Source organism: Rhinichthys klamathensis, unplaced genomic scaffold, assembly GCF_029890125.1.
Source record: "Rhinichthys klamathensis goyatoka isolate OS25496 unplaced genomic scaffold, OSU_Roscu_1.1 h1tg000079l_1, whole genome shotgun sequence".
Classification (NCBI taxonomy): domain Eukaryota; kingdom Metazoa; phylum Chordata; class Actinopteri; order Cypriniformes; family Leuciscidae; genus Rhinichthys; species Rhinichthys klamathensis.
Genome location: NW_026606621.1, coordinates 3812501 through 3829245, shown reverse-complemented (window position 1 = coordinate 3829245; position 16745 = coordinate 3812501). Strand labels below are relative to the sequence as shown.

Here is a 16745-nt window from a genome sequence, read left to right as displayed (position 1 = left end):
TTCGGATGAGACGTTAAAACGAGGCCCTGACTCTCTGTGGTCACAAAAAATCCCAGGATGTCTTTCAAAAAAGTAGGGGTGTAACCCCGGCATCCTGGCCAAATTTGCCCAGTGGCCTCTGTCCATCATGGCCTCCTAATCATCCCCATATATATATACCAATTGGCTTCATCACTCTGTCTCCTCTCCACCAGTAAGCTGGTGTGTGGTGGGCGTTCTGGCGCACTATGGCTGCCGTCGCATCATCCAGGTGGATGCTGCACATTGTTGGTGGTTAAGGAGATTCCCCCTTCTATGTAAAGCGCTTTGAGTGCCGAGAAAAGCGCTATATAAATGTAATGAATTATTATTATTATTATTATATGTTAATGTCAAGATCTGTTGGAATCAGCGGTGAGTTTCGTCTCTTCTGTGCTTCACATGAGGAGCATTATTGAGGAGTGAACATTAACATCAATTGCCGCCTAGTGGTTTTAAGGTCATAGTTGTTATAGGTTAATTTCAGCTTTCCAATCTCATAAACATAAAAGAACTAGAAGTAAAAGAATCAAAAGCAAGCGAGATTTTTTTGCACTGTAAATGCAAACCCTTGGAAGACTCTAATGGTGGTACTCAGCTTTATTAAGGTAAAAACTAGATTTGTGCAGAGAGTCACATGAAGGTGGCACAAAGGAAAAGAAAAAAAGTCATGTTTCAGCAATTTACTAATTCATGTGACCTAACAACTTCTGCTAAGCCCAAAGTAAGCTTCACTTTTGATGCAATCACTACCGTAGGCTATGTGTACAGCCAAATGGCAAAGTCTTTCAAAGTATATTCATTTTTGATTGATTTCTACCTGGCATTTTTGATTACATATTTGTTATAATAAAAAAGAAGAGTTTATTGTGTCTTATTGGCTTAATTAGCCAAGCCCTACAAACTAATACAGGAATACATATTATACAGACACTTCACATTTAATAGTATTTGATGATCTGAAGAGTGCATAGATTACACTTTCAGGAAAGTATTTGCAAATAATTAGTATTTCATGTGTATTGAAATTTCATGTGAGTGAGCATTAGAAAGTTTCATCCTTGTCGAGTGTCTGAACTATTTCTCTCCATAAGTTATGAACGATTAAAAAAAAATTGTACTCGTGTAAACTTGACTTGCGGGAATCTCTGAATTAAATGTCTTACATCACATATCTCAGAGAACAGTTTTGAGGCTAAATGCATACATAAACAGAATGTAATTGTGTGTTGGTGTCGAGGCTAATACGGTTATAGTAATCTGTATAGTTACCATTCTTGGTGTGAACGAGCATTTATTGGGGACAACAGGTCAGGGTCACTGAGAAACGACAGCACTGTGCTGTGATGTCAGAGAGCTGCACTGTGACACTGATGCAGACAGAGCCTTTTCTATTTAACCTCTTTAACAAATGAGTGATACAGAGAGAAAGAGAGAGAGATATCTACGAGTGTCCATCAGAAAACTCCAATCACACCATCAAACCAAACTTCCAAAATCTGGTGTTACTCTGACTTGGATCTAGACAGATGGGAAATTCATTCCCTTCTACCTAATTAATCATCTCCCAGATTGCTTATTGATTTCTCCTATTCAGGGTGATTTATTTGAACCCATCCGTTCAGCCAGAGATAGGACGCTAACACAGATACACTTAATGCAACTGTAAAAAGTCTGTGTGTGTAATCATGGCAAAGGCTGTGCTGATGCTGGAGATACAGATGTAGATTGCTGGCTCAGAGGATGCTGTTTGACATGGCCATGAGCCAGCGACTGAAGGTTTGCAGCAGTCAGACATGCTCTACAACAAGTATGACCTTCAGGATCAGGAATGCACTTAACCTAAACTCGCTCCAGGGAGCCTTCTCTGTAATGGCTTATTATATATAAATTAAGATGAAAATGAGCGCTAAATTATTCATTTTATTTACCAGTGTTTTAAATGCATGTGTATTGAATCACACCTATGATATTGCTGTCGCTAACCAAGGTCATGAGTTTGAGCTACAGAAACTCACTTGGAACTGAAGCGATGATTTCTTAAACCATGCTTCCAAATGTAATATTTTCTTGTTCCACGGGGGGACAGGGGGAGGGGGGAGGGGGGGGTTGGAATGATGAGTAAGGCTGAGAACATGATGCCATATTTTTTTAATAAACTATGCCAGTAAAATTGAGATTTTGAGAGAAAGCTGATTTGAAACGATATGGATTGTGAAAAGTACTATACAAATAAATGTGAATTGAATTCTGAGGCCAAACGATTTCTTTATGTACATTTGATCATAAACTTCATATGTTGTAACACTCAAATCCCACACACATTCAAAAACTGAGCCTGAAGAAGCGATACAGCAACTTTGATGTTGTGCATCATAATAAAAGTTCACATTTATCTACATGACGTGGGAGGATCTTGAGTGATTAAAAACTCTGATGGTTTGCATCTCTCACCCCCGTCTGATCAGGCCCCTAGAATCTTTACTTTACTCTATACTTCACTAAGCCAAAGGTGAATCTTAAAAAAGTTATTAAGTCACCAGAGGTAAAGTCTTGTGGGCAGTACTCTTATGCATTGTACTGTATTTTACCGTAGCATTTACCGTAGCATTTACACTATACAGTCACACAGAGCAAGATGACCTTCACAACTTTAAATTTCAATGCAATATAGTGTTATGCTCGTATTGCAGTAAGTTGTGTATAGAATTTAAATAAATTTCTGCTAATAATACCAGTATATAGTATGCTCATGTTTAATATTTCCTGCAAAATTACATATACAAAACCTATTTACACTTTTAAGAAATATGCTAAACACAAGCATACTTTTAGTGAAGTTTTAGTGCATTTACAGAAAACATACTTATGTTGCTCTTACTTAAAGTACATTTTATGTGTACTTTATGTAAGAACATAGCAAAAATGATTAAAGGACAAGTTCGGTATTTTACACTTAAAGACCTGTTTTAAGATCGTTTCTGATGAAATAGAACGGTTAAGATTGAAATTTGGACACATGCTGCTTGCCCAAGAATTTTCGGTTTCTGTGGTTGCACCCCCCCATCCCCACACACACAATGGTTGCATAGGTGCACTGGAACAATCCTTCATAAAACATATTAAACTTTAGTTTACAAAGACGTGAAATGGTCTGGGGTGTTCACTGATATGCTCACAAAAATCGCTGCAAAAGATGCTTTCCAACAGGTTTTATCGTAGTTTTTGTCCAAGTCAAGTCAATGGAGTTGGACAAAAACTATGATAAAACCTGTTATCGAAATAATCAAAATAATAAGATTTATGTTTTTTTTTTTTTTTTTTTTTTTTACCAACATTGCTCAAAAAAAAATAAAAAAAAAATCCCAAACCTTATTTATGGTTTAGCCTGTTGAATATGTAGCAAATGCAAGGAAATCTTGTTTTCTCCTCTCAATAACCATCCTGCCAATGCGAGGCTATATTAAGCAAGGACAACCCACATCTTGGATTTGATCCTATTATTCATTTGAAAGTGATGTTATGAAACAAATGATCTGAAACATGCTAGTACTGTGGCTGCACAGATTCATGTGGAAAAAAGAAAACATTTGTCCAATGTTAGAACACAGATTTTAAAGTGTGATGTTTCGAGTACTGACTCACCTCTGTAGTACTGGAGAGTATATCACACTAACAAGCAACACTTTCCTGTACATCCACCCACGACACACATGTATCATTTGCAGACTCGCCAGGCATGTGTAGTATTATTTTACTAAATGTGATTCAGATTCAGAAAACATGAAATGTTAAAGGCTGGTAAAAAGTATTCATGTCCTTACCAGTTAACATCCAAAATAACTGTGTTTGGACCATGATACATCAGTATGCCATTCAGTAGGACAGGAGATAAAGATTCTCCTGAGGACATGTATCTGAGAGAAATCTACAATGCTGACAGATCAAAACAATCTCTGACATCCATCTCATAAATGCCATCACCAGCGATTTGAATGGCAATGACATTGAGTTTTAGTATCTGTCAATCTAAAATTTCCCTTTAAATGTGACCCATCGATCCACGTTCCAAAGCACTTGTCCTTTGTTGGGTCGTGGGTATGCCAGAGGTCATCCCAGTGTCTCAGGATGTAAGAATCAGATGTGACTGAAGTGTGTCATTTCTTGGATCTCAAAATATGGTTCACTTAAAAATCTAAATTCTCATATTTACACACCCTTCCAACCCTGTAGGACTTTCTTTCTTTAGTTGAACATACAAGAAGATATTTTGATAAATGTCCAATGTTGTTGGGTTCCTAGCATTCTTCAAAATTTATTTTGTGTACAGTAGAAGGAAGAAGAACGACTTTCATTTGAACTATCCCTTTAAGCCAGGGTTTCCCATAGGGGTTCAATGACCCATAAGGGTTATTGATGGAACTGCAGGGGTTCATGAGATGATGAAAAGCTAATGATTAAATGATAAACATTTAAAATAAATAAATAGGGCTGTAAAATTAATCAAAATAAAATTTAAATCGTGAAATGGCTTGTCAAATCACATAAGGCTAATGCACTGCATGTTTCAGAGTGAAGCGAGACTGTGTTCATTTACATCCGAGCAGCTCATGATCAAGTTCACAGGAAATGCTGCTCCAAACAACCTCCATCCCTGCATGTCGCTCATAATGTGCATCAGGATCACTTTATTTTCACCTTCTCCTAATTTCCAACATTTTTGTGAACATAAGTTTTCAGCATATTCATCAGTTTTGTAACGAGAAGCGTTTATAAACCTGTTGTCAACTAAACAGTCTGACTAAAGTTTTCACTGCAGGTTTCAGTCAAAAAAAGCTTGAGGGTTTAACGTTTGAAAGTGAAGTATTGAAGACATATTAGTACTGTAACTTGTAGTTTAAAATAAAATTTAAATAAAAAATATTTTTTGATTAATAATAATAAAGTGCATGTGTATTGGGTTTTCTGCATTCTGAGTTCTTTGTTAAAGGTGCATTGCGCAACTTTTCATGTTAAAAATACCTGTTTTTCTATCCTATACATGCTTAAAGAACTGCCTGATGGGCTGAATGAGCCCTTCTCTGCGCACTGAGATTGCCTCTATAATCCTGTACAGTAAAATATATAAGAGGGATTCGGGCTCGAATTTGAGACTGGGCGTGACGTCATACGCATTCACGCTCACCAGGCTATGTCTCGCAGGTTTGTGTATTCGCCGGCGCCGCCATTCTTAGCATCAGCGAAGACAACTCGTGCGTCAGAGGTAGAAGATGGATTCAAAGAGACCGGCTTGTAGTCCATTCCAAACCCCAACGCAAACTCCACGTAAAGTAAAGAAAAGAAAAATTTTGTCTAGTGCCACCAAAAGGTCCAAATTGGAGTCAGACAGGCGTCGGAGTAAGACGAGAGTCAACCTCGGGAAGGCATTCAACAAATGGAGAGATCTCCGGTCTGCTCTTGGTCTCAAACGGGATCCTCAGTTGGCTTTTTTCTTGATAAAACGGTAAGATATAGCCCAGTCTCTAATGTTTGATACGGCCAATCTATGTATGACAACAAATGACGATGCGTAAAATGTGTAATGCTTTAGCGTAAGCTAGATACATGTACAATCAGAATTGGTTTTACTACCATTGTTAGTGAACAGTTTCATAAACTAGGAATTGTGTTCGGAAGAATAGTACAACATGAAACATAAAACATATCCAATAAAAGATGCGTGTGGTCCATGAGCGTGCACAACTCTGGTTGCAGTTTCGCTTGTCGCCAGAGGGGGCGTAGTTCTGCAAAAACTCAGAGACTTGCGTTTTGCACCTTTAAATAAAATCTAAACCGCTTGCGATTAGATCCTGCACTCATCTTTATTTGCACCCAACTATGATAATTACAACTTTAAATGTCAAGTTAGAAGGTCAATGCAAAGACTATTTTTGTTTATTCGTTTTTACTCTGTTCAGTTTGTTCACTTAAAGAGGTCTTATTTGGTTCTTGTAAAGACTGAACCCACGAGTGAACACCTTAAAAAGCAACTTTTCCATTTGCATCAGGGTGCATATATTTGTGATACATATTCCTTTTTGGTGTGTTTTCTTTCTTTAATGTGGTTGATTGTTCAGCCATTACTGTAGTTTTTGTTTGTTATTTTGTCCTTGGTCCAACCCTGAAGCCTATTTGCTTCCTTTTTGTACAGTGGTGAAAGCGGTGTTGTATATATAAAAATATAAATAAAAAGAGAATAAAATTGTGGTGTAAGAACTTGTTCCCTTTCGAAGGGAACTCAACAATACGTCATCGACGTTATGGGGAACGCCTCAGGCGTGACAGGTGTCTGAAATCAAATATCAACTCACAGCAATCATGTTGACCGGCGACAGCCCGTGCATCATCAGCTCGAATGATGAGCGCGCAACCTGGATGTATAAAAAGGGTGCCTTGAAACCGTGACAACATCCTTTCGTCTTCAGGGACTGTTTGTCTGTTTGAAAAATAAATCAACGTTCAAGATGAAGCGTACAGAGAAGCGGCGTAATACCTTCCGCAAGTGTGCTGACCCGTGTCCTAGATATTTGACACCGGAAGATTCACACGATCTGTGCGTGTTTTGCCTGGGGGAAGAGCAAGCGCGGGAAGCTCTCGAGGGAGCTTTCTGCGCGAACTGTGAGAGGTTTACGATCAAAACTCTCCGCTCTCGTCTGTCCCACTTCTCGAGGGAAGTGGGCGCGGCATCTGAACCCCGCGGTTCCGGTCCCGCTCGGGCTGAGGCTCAGCGGCGGTTGAGCTCGTGGGGTTCTCAGATGGAGCTGGCAGATCATCTGGAGAGGGGTGTTAACCTCTCGGATGATCTGCCAGCTGATGAGGGTGAGTTACAGGTCGATGTTGAGGAAGTTCTTTCTCTCTCTGATGAATCTGTAACTGGTTCTCTTCGGGCCGGGCAGGAGGTGGGTGTTGATGATGTCAGTTTGGTCGAGATCGAACCATCTCAGCCCTCCTGCCCAGTGTACGCTGAGCTGGTGGATGTTATGGGGCGTGCCACGGAAAGATTGCAGCTGCAGTGGAGGCGCGTCCGGGAGGAACCCGCTCGTGGTATCTTGGATGACCGGTTCCTCCCCACCCGTAAGCCACCAGCTCGGTTGAGCCTTCCATTTCTTCCCGATCTTCACTCTGAGATCGAGAAGGCATGGAAGAACCCGTTCTCCGCGCGTCTCTATCTACATCAGCGGGCTAGTTTCGCTGCTGTGGAGGGAGCCGCGGAGCACGGGTATGTGTCGATGCCGCCAGTGGACGAGACGTTGGCTAACTATCTCGCCTCTGGTCGGTCGTCTTCACTAGAAGCTCCGACCCTGCCATCCAAGTCGCTCAAGACAACTTCGCGCTTGAATGGCAGAGCGTACACGGCAGCAGTTCAGGCGGGTGCGGTTCTGCACACCCTCCCGGTCCTTCAGGCCTACCAAGCCGACCTGCTGCGGGACCTCGATCAGGGGGCCGGCCTGTCCCCTGACGCGGTCGCGGAGCTGCGCCGCACCACGGATTTGACTCTCCGGGCCACCAAGCAGTCTGCGGTTTCCATCGGTCGTGCGATGGCTGCTATGGTGGCCACGGAGAGGCATCTGTGGCTCAACCAGGCTGACATCGGGGAGAAAGAAAAAACGTTTCTCCTCGATTCGCCGGTTTCGCCTTCCGAGCTTTTCGGACCTTCTGTCGAGACAGTGGTCAATAAGTTCAGGGAGGCGAGGGCGCGCTCTGCGGCGTTTAAGAGCTGCATACCGCGGAGGTCCTCGGCCCAGCCCAGGCAGGCGGGAGGGCCTGGTCCGTCGTGGTCTGAGGATCACAGACGGACCCAGAAGGCCAGTGTCGCTTCCCGTGCACCCCCTCCTCCTAGCAGGGGGAGCAGGGTGCGCAGGAGGCGTAACTCCCGCGGGAGGCAGGATCTCAGGGAGGTGATCCAGAGTAAACGTTCTCGGACTGAACGTTAGACATCACCTCCCTGGATCTTGTCTCCTAACCACCATCGCTCCCAGGCTCCTCCTACATCAGGCCTGGGGCGGGGCCCATGATGAGTTCAAGAATTCTCTGATGGCCCGCTTCAGCTTGGTTGTTAGGAGTGCCTTGCCTTGGTTTGTGAAACAGTAGAACTCAGGTTTCTGAGTTCCTGAGTCCTGATGTGCTTCATTCCGCATGTTGCAGGTTTTATGTTGAGTGAAAATGTTTTTTCTGCACAAATAACATTTTTCTCTTCTTTTTCAGAACTCGTCTCCTGTACAGAGCCGGGGACATGTTTGGAAAAACAAACGAAGGTAATGTATTGTAAAGTGAGTTGAGCTCCCACATGTGGTGGTCGCTGGGTTACAGGCCTCACCAGGCCTTCCAGGCTATGAGCTTCCATGTGTCAGGTCACAGGCCTAATCCAGCCTTCCTGAATATGAGCTCCCACATACTGTGGTTATCAGGTTACAGGCCCCACCCGGCCTTCCTGATATGAGCTCCCACATACTGTGGTCGCCAGGTTACAGGCCTCACCGGCCTTCCTGGTTATGAGCTCCCACATACAGGGTTTCAGGTTACAGGCCTTACTAGGCCTTCCTGAATGTGAGCTCCCACACACGGTGGTCGCCAGGTTACAGGCCTCGCCAGGCCTTCCTGGTTATGAGCTCCCACATGCTGTGGTCGCCAGGTTACAGGCCTCACCGGCCTTCCTGGTTATGAGCTCCCAAACACTGGGTATCAGGTTATAGGCCTTACCAGCCTTACTGATAAGAGCTCCCACATATTGTGGTAGCCAGGTTACAGGCCTCACCGGCCTTCCTGATATGAGCTCCCACCTACTGTGCTCGCCAGGTTACAGGCCTCACCGGCCTTCCTGATATGAGCTCTCACCTTCTGTGCTCGCCAGGTTACAGGCCTCACCGGCCTTCCTGGTTATGAGCTCCCACATGCTGTGGTCGCCAGGTTACAGGCCTTGCCAGGCCTTCTTGGTTATGAGCTCCCACAGGCTGGGTTTCAGGTTACAGGCCTTACTAGGCCTTCCTGAATATGAGCTCCCACATACTGTGGTCGTCAGGTTACAGGCCTCACCAGGTCTTCCTGGTTATGAGCTCCCACATACTGTGGTCGCCAGGTTACAGGCCTCACCGGCCTTCCTGATATGAGCTCCCACATACTGTGGTCGCCAGGTTACAGGCCTCACCGGCCTTCCTGATATGAGCTCTCACCTTCTGTGCTCGACAGGTTACAGGCCTCAACGGCCTTCCTGGTTATGAGCTCCCACATCCTGTGGTCGGCAGGTTATAAGCCTCACCGGCCTTCCTGGTTGTGAGTTCCCAAATATTGGGTATCAGGTTACAGGCTTTACTAGGCCTTCCTGAATATGAGCTCCCACCTACTGTGGTCGTCAGGTTACAGGCCTCACCGGCCTTCCTGGTTATGAGCTCCCGCATTCAGTGGTCACCAGGCTTCAGGCCTCCTTGGCCTTCCTGGTTATGAGTTGTCACATGTCAGGTTTCAGGCCTCACCAGGCCTTCCTGAATGTAAACTCCCACTTACTGTGGTCGCTTGGGTGTGGTTGTGAGCTGTCACCTGCCAGGTTGTAGGCCTCATTAGGCCTTCCTGAATGTGAGCTCCCACACATTTTGACTATCAGGTTACAGGCCTCATCTGGCCTTCCTGATTATGTTAAAACCATACTTATGGTAAGTCACACGACGAAACGTCTTGTGTACTTTCTAAAATCCATTTTTATGGTAAGGGTCATGCGCTGTTTGCTTCGGTCCCTTCCTATGTGGTCCAGACCCAGGTCTTTCACCGCTGGTCCCACTCTAGTTGCGTCCTGTCGTCAAAGTTTGTTACGACAGATGCCTTTTCTGATCCAGGTCTTCCTGGATTCGGAATTACTAAGTACATGCACTTTTGTTTCATGTACTTTCTAAAATCCATTTTTATGGGAAGGGTCATGCGCTGTACGCTTCGGTCCCTTTCTATGTGGCCCAGACTCAAGTCTTTCACCTCGGGTCCCGCTCTAGATGCGTCCTGTCGTCAAAGTTTGCTACGACAGACGCTTTTTCTGATCCAGGTCTTCCTGGATTCAGAATTACTAAGTACATGCACTTTTGTTTCATGTACTTTCTAAAATCCATATTTATGGCCTTTCTGAAACTAGCCCCACATGGTGTGGTTATCAGGTTACAGGCCTTGTCAGGCCTTCCTGATATGAGCTCCCTCCTACTGTGGTTGTCAGGTTACAGGCCTCGCCGGCCTTCCTGGTTTTGAGCTCCCACATTCAGTGGTCACCAGGCTTCAGGCCTCCTTGGCCTTCCTGGTTATGAGTTGTCACATGTCAGGTTTCAGGCCTCACCAGGCCTGCCTGAATGTGAACTCCCACTCACTGTGGTCGCTAGGGTGTGGTTGTGAGCTTTCACATGTCAGGTTGCAGGCCTCATCAGGCCTTCCTGAATGTGAGCTCCCACACATTTTTGACTATCAGGTTATAGGCCTCATCTGGCCTTCCTGGTCATGTCAGAACCATACCGTAACCGTAAGTCACATGATGGAGCATCTTGTGTACTTTCTAAAATCCATTTTTATGGTAAGGGTCATGCGCTGTACGCTTCAGTCCCTTTCTATGTGGCCCAGACCCAAGTCTTTCACTTCGGGTCCCACTCTAGATACTTCCTGTCGTCGAAGTATGCTACGACAGACGCCTTTCTGGCTAACTTCTTAATTCTGATCCAGGCCTTTTCTGGACTCGGAATGGCTAAGTACATGCACTTTTGTTTCATGTACTTTCTAATGTAGCCCCCACGTGGTGTGGTTGTCAGGTTACAGGCCTCACCGGCCTTCCTGATATGAGCTCCCATATACTGGGGATCAGGTTACAGGCCTTACCAGCCTTCCTGATATGAGTTCCCACATACTGTGGTCGCCAGGTTAAAGGCCTCACCGGCCTTCCTGATGTGAGCTCTCAGGTACTGGAGCTCCCCACATAGGGGGTAATCAGGTCTTTGGCATCAGCAGACCTTCCTGGTTTTTGATCCCTCTCTTACTTCCTCAGTGTTCAGTACGAGCACTGGGTAGACCCATGGGTTGAGTGGACGACTTCCGTCTTTTCTTGAGGTTTAGTTACACTCTCCAGGTGGTCCCGTTTCTGTGATCCGGAACTGAATGGTTTATGCCAGCTTTGCAGGCCTTCAGTTTTGAATGCCTTTTTCAAGGCAGTTTTCCAGAGGCTCTGTCTCGGACAGACAGGCTATGGCCAGACTGTGCATCTTAGTATAGATCACCAGGCCAGCCTGGTGGCATGTCAGGAGGCATGCTCTCCTGAATAGTGACTGGCTGGGAGTCCCTTGAGTCCCCTAGCCACACTCCCTAGAAGGGACCCCTTCTATTAGGAAGTTGTGGTCCTAAGCCTTTGAGCTGGCCCAGATATACCTCCCATGAACTTGTTCTGGCAGTTTCTCGGTTCATTAGCTTGGGCTATGACCGGTAGGGAGTGCTGTCACTGACAGCCCAACGTGACCTAGGGTGAGTGGTTTTTTGTATTACTGGTTCTGACAGTTGTCACTGCCATTGGGCATGCACTCCCCTCAGTATGGCGGCGTGGGTATTTCGTTCCCCATAACGTCGATGACGTATTGTTGAGTTCCCTTCGAAAGGGAACTTCTCAGGTTACGACTGTAACCTATGTTCCCTGAGAACAGGGAACGAGACAATACGTCTCCCTGCCATACCTCGGGGCCTGCCTGCAACAGTCCCTTCAGACGATAGGATGTTGTCACGGTTTCAAGGCACCCTTTTTATACATCCAGGTTGCGCGCTCATCATTCGAGCTGATGATGCACGGGCTGTCGCCGGTCAACATGATTGCTGTGAGTTGATATTTGATTTCAGACACCTGTCACGCCTGAGGCGTTCCCCATAACGTCGATGACGTATTGTCTCGTTCCCTGTTCTCAGGGAACATAGGTTACAGTCGTAACCTGAGAAGTTATTTCCCCTGACCCTAGAACGGGGACGTAACAATTGGATGTTTCAACAGCAACAGTACAAGACGTTTTCTTATGAGATTAAATGTTTATCATATTGCAGTTCCAATCGCAACATGAAAAAAAATATATTTTTTGACCAAATTGTGTAGCCCTATACTGTAAATAAATTATTTAACAATACAAACAAAACACTTACTAAAAAAGATGTAATATTTTTAATTGTTTACCTGCGTGTCATGTGACTATTAACCATAGAACTGTGAACGTGCAAATATGTTGTTAAATGATTGAAATGTTAAATTAAAAGCTTAAAGCTGCAGTCCGCAGGTTTTCCTCTTTGTCGCCATCTCTGTTCGAAATCTGCAATTGCAGTCATTCGCGGAATTATCAACTTTACATGAGTTGTACCTCAGCATGGCACAGTGCAGATGAATCCAATGTTTTGAGAAGAATGTGCAGCTGTCAGTAATAAACATAAACATTCGCAATCACAGATTCTACTTTTTGGATGTATGACCAAAATAAGAATTTTCACCCTAAAATGTAATCTGAACAAGTAAGAACACTTTTGTTCTTTTGACCAACTAAGGGAAAAAAAAAACATTGCAGTAAATCGCACTGATTAAATCTAACGATCGCTTATCATATCACGTCAAACCGTGCAAAAATATATTTTGTTCTCAAATTGTTAATGTTAACAACATCAGCATTGCGTGATTACATTTAAAGCCCTTCAGATATTTATCCTTGTTTTCGCATGGGTCGGTTGCAGTCTCTTTTTCCAAACTCTCAGTCCAAAGTCTTTTGTGTTTTACAACGGGTGAATCTCCAGTTGTCACTGGTGATTGTCGTTTGAACCTTTCAGGATCCGCCATCAAATTAATAAGTTTAATTATATCAAGTGCTGTGAGAAAAGGCAATAAATCTCCACCTCCAACATCCTCACACGCAATATAGCCTACTAGCCGAGACTCCTTCTTTATGTGTACAGATGTGAAGTAATGACGCAAAGAACATGCTTGAATTTCCCGTGGAAATCCACCAGTACCACTGGAATTAAAAACATTATTACAAGCTTACCGTTTTGAATCGAGCTAAGGCAAGCAGATAGTTTTGAACACTGGCTGGTTATGTACTTGCTCAAAAAATTATTTTGGATAATTTTTAATCCAAAAAAGTTACGGACTGGAGCTTTAAGGGATACTTCAAGAAAATGTTTTATACCAAAATGGTTTGGTTGAGGCCCCATGAATTTGTCCCACCATTCAAGCCATTAGTGACAGCCCTGGCAATTCTCCATTAATATAAATCAAACAACTTAAATTCAAATAAAAGTTTTCTACTACAAAGTACACAGAGGTTTGATGCTTTTGTGACACCAAGCCTTGAAAGCCCACAGAAGTCTGAATGACCTCCAACAAACTGATGTTCACTGCAGAAAACTGTCAAGTGAAACATTGAAATAAAAATCACTTAACTTCAGACTCTTTAGTATTTAGTATTATTGTTAATAGTACGCCTAATACAAGTTTTAGGCAATACCAATTTCATTAATCTACAAGGTACATGTGGTTGTGTTATATTTTGTGAATATTGTTACTGCCAAAGGGGATTATTAAGCACAAATGCAGCACAGTGACTATATTCACAATATAGCACAGTCTTGCATGCCTTATTAATTTTATAATACGACTACAGAAAAAGTATTTTCATTAAAATAAATTTCATAATTTATTGAGTAAGTTCATTAAATGCCATCCTTCCTCTAGAACACTGATTCTCAAAGTGTGGTACCTCCCTCTAGTGGTACGCAGAGGAATCACTGAATTTCGCACGTACGATCACACCGGTGTGATTAGAACGGTCAGTGCATCACGTGATCAACTGCTAAATTCAAATGTGCTTCCGCGTGTTGGGTGGCGCTGAGCCAGAGACGGACACGCTCAGCACTTGTCATATATTTATATGCATATATGTGTTGTGTTTTCAACCACATGCTTATTTTAGTTTTTAGACATTTAAATTCACATAAGTACTAAAAAACAATACATATAGAGTAGTGGTTCTCAACGGGGGCGGTACCGCCCCCCAGGGGGCGTTTAGAAAACAACGGGGGGCGTTAGACGCAAGAGTCTTGAAAGGGGGGCGTTCAGGTTTTAATGGAGGGCATTCACTAGTTTAAATATATAACGCAAATTTGTGTTCATTTACTTTGATTCATTTTAAGCATTTAGTAATTTATTTGTAGTCCAGGAGTCTAGGAGGGTCGAGCAGGCCTTGGGAGGAGCGAGACCCCCCTCTTCTGGTCAAAGGCCTCCAAAGAAGAGCAGAGAGCCATGGCGGTGGCAGAAGTGACAAGGACTGAGCAGGAGCGCCTTAACATCAAGGCAGGCTCAGCTGATCTGCGGAAGATCCCCCAAGCCAGGCTCAGCTTCCTGATTAGATCTACCTATGACACCCTACCTTGTCCCAGAAACCTCCATCAGTGGTTTGGCACTGAAGAACTTTGCCCCCTTTGCAGTACCAGCAATGCAAGCCTCCAGCACATCCTTTCGGGCTGCAAGACAGCATTGTCCCAAGGCCGCTATAGGTAGCAACATGATCTGGTGTTGAGGAAGCTAGCAGAGGTTGCAGAGTCATGTAGACAGGAAGCTAATAGAAGACCTTCTGAGCCAACGAGAAGTCCCATCCTGTTTGCAAGGGCCGGAGAGAAAATCAACCACCCTCACCAGAGAGCAATATCTAGAGTCCTCTCATCTGGCAGTGAGTGGAACATGAGGGTCGACCTGGGGAGGCAGCTCCAATTCCCCAGAGAGATCGTAGAAACTTTGCTCCGGCCAGACCTGATCATGTGGTCAGAGTCATGCAAGTCCATCTTGTTGGTGGAGCTTACTGTCCCATGGGAGGAGGGAATGGAGGCTGCCAACGAGCGGAAGCGTGCCAAGTATGCAGATCTGGTAGAAGACTGCAGAGAGGCTGGCTGGAAAGCCACCACGTGTCCCGTTGAAGTGGGATGTAGGGGCTTCGTTGGGTCGTCAACGGTTCGCCTGCTCCGCGAAATGGGATGTACAGGAGCAGGGTGTCGAAAAGCCATTAAAGAACTGGCAGAGGAGGCCGAGAGGGGCAGCTTTTGGCTCTGGCTAAGGAGGAAGCATAGGGGATGGGGGCCAAGTAAAACCTAGGGCATCAACAGGGGGTGGCAGGGAGTGATCCCTGCCATCGCTCCGCCACCAGGAGATGTACTGGGGTTAAAGGAGCGAAACATCCATGACTGGTGGTCCCCAGCTGATGACCCGTGTTATGCCCAAAGAGGTGGAGCACACCTGCACAAAAGGCACTGGTGGAGGTGCGTCAGGCAGCAATGCCCAGCAGGTCGACCATCAGCCTGTATTTCTATGAGTGTAATAAACACTTTAAGTGGGCTATTTTAAAAGTGTTAGGACCATATATGTTAAATTATGTTGTAAAACATGCGTAGATTGTGATGTCATAGCTATTGTGTGCGCGCGCGTCTATGGTGCGCGTGAAAGAAAACGTCAGCAGCGCTCAAATAAAAAAAAGAAAATCATTCGGCCGTTCTAGCCTACTCCTGACCGCAAGTCCACCATCAGTATACTAGCAGGTTTTTTTGTGTTCATTTCTATTGCATTACGATTGAAAGCAGTATCAATAATGTCAAAAATATAATGTGCAGTCAAGTTCAGATGTGAATGCTGTTTAAATGAGTGTTCTCACCGACACGCTTGTGATTCTTCTTCCAGTTTAATGCACATAGCCTAAGCTATGTATCGTTACTTTTGCAACGACTCTATTATTTTTCCAGTTATAGACCAGCGCTCTGACTACAATCCAGCGCTGACAAGAATCTGCATTCACGTGCTCAAACATGTGTTTCGCGCTGACAAGAATCTGCATTCACGTGCTCAAACATGTGTTTCGCGCTGACTACAATCCAGCGCTGACAAGAATCACGCAGCGGAGGAATGGAAAGTTGACAAACCATTAAAAAGTATTGACTTTAGAAAAACTTCTATTTTTTCAAATATTTTCAATAAATCATGTTCCCATTTACTCCGGCGATGAATTTCAAAATTAAACTAAATTCTATTCATAAGGTAAAACTTTAAAAAATTTAGGCATTAACTAGGCTAATTCCAATGCCTAATGCCAAAATGTTTTCTTTGTTCACCAAGTAATTTACTGGTCAGGCATTATTGTTAACTCAATTTGAAAATGACAATTTGATGGATAATTTTTATATTATATTAATATTTAAATATATTCTGCAATCACATTTTGGTAATGTATATGCTATTCATTCCGCCATCACATCTGAGCGCGAAACGCTGCTTGGGTAACATTAGTTTCAAGATATAAAAACAATTAATACAATAATTGAATTGTTCATATGTGTTTATTAAGATTTTTCTTTTTACTGATTATGAAAACAAATTAATCACGACAAACCAAATTAATTGTAATTGTATAATTATACCTGAAACCAAGGTAGGCCTATTTTAGGCCTACAATTCTAACATAATTTTTCATGAAAAATCATGATTGTATTTATTTATTTTTCGAAAGTAAGGTTAATATAAGCAGCTTCTTGCAATACTCTCCTAAATGCTAATAAAACCTACGTGCAAACATTACCGCTTTAATGACTGTCCTTTATTTTTCAGTGCATTTGTTTTATAATATGGCTATTACTGTCATGGGATTAATATAATATAACTATTATGTAGTAGT

General features: G+C 43.5%; 1 protein-coding gene across 1 annotated transcript in view; it reads right to left on the bottom strand.

Moving 5' to 3' along the window:
• il1rapl2 (interleukin 1 receptor accessory protein-like 2) overlaps nucleotides 1-16745 on the bottom strand; it is a 524364-nt gene that overhangs the window by 254433 nt on the left and 253186 nt on the right. The window lies entirely within an intron of this gene.